The sequence below is a fragment of the Penaeus monodon genome, chromosome 20 (genome assembly GCF_015228065.2).
Source record: "Penaeus monodon isolate SGIC_2016 chromosome 20, NSTDA_Pmon_1, whole genome shotgun sequence".
Classification (NCBI taxonomy): domain Eukaryota; kingdom Metazoa; phylum Arthropoda; class Malacostraca; order Decapoda; family Penaeidae; genus Penaeus; species Penaeus monodon.
In genome coordinates, this window is record NC_051405.1 from 11,523,721 (window position 1) to 11,524,416 (window position 696).

Sequence of the window (696 nt, forward strand, 5' to 3'; positions counted from 1 at the left end):
AAACGTTGATAGTGAGACAGTGGAGGGGAAATGCTAAATAAAGATCTTGGCTCTTTCCTCAAACTGAAAATGATAATAGACACAAAATAGATTATTAGATAAATTAATTAATCTTCCCATTTCCAAACTTCTCCCTTTCCCTTCATTGCAGATGAGCAATACCAGCGCAGTGCAAGGGGGAGGCCATAGCGAAGACCCCAAGCCCCAAGCGGTTTTTCGCCGCTTGCGAATCACACTTCCTTGATTTGTGGCCTTAAGATACGACCTGACTGCGGGGAGGAGGAGGCGTCGAACACCAAGGTCGTCCGTCGAGGATCCTGAATATTCTCCTGACTGTTTTAGCCCAAAGGAAAACGTCCTTTGAATCACAAATCTAAACTGACTACGGCCGTAGCGACACGAAGCGGTGGCTTGTTACACGCGATCAATTTTCGAGGCAATATAGGTGATGCATGTTAAATCCATTGCCTTTTTATAACTACCAGGCCTCTTTTTGTTCCTAAACGCCCAACGTGGCTTAATGAAGTATGCCGGGATAAATGAAGCCAGTTAAGGTATACTACACTTTAGATTGATCGTTGCATTCTTATCGAAGGTTACAGGGTTTGAGTAGAAACCTTCCACCACAAAGTTGACCAGTTTCACGGGAAAAGTGCCTATCTTACTTTACATCGCATACTGGAAGTGGATGGCATA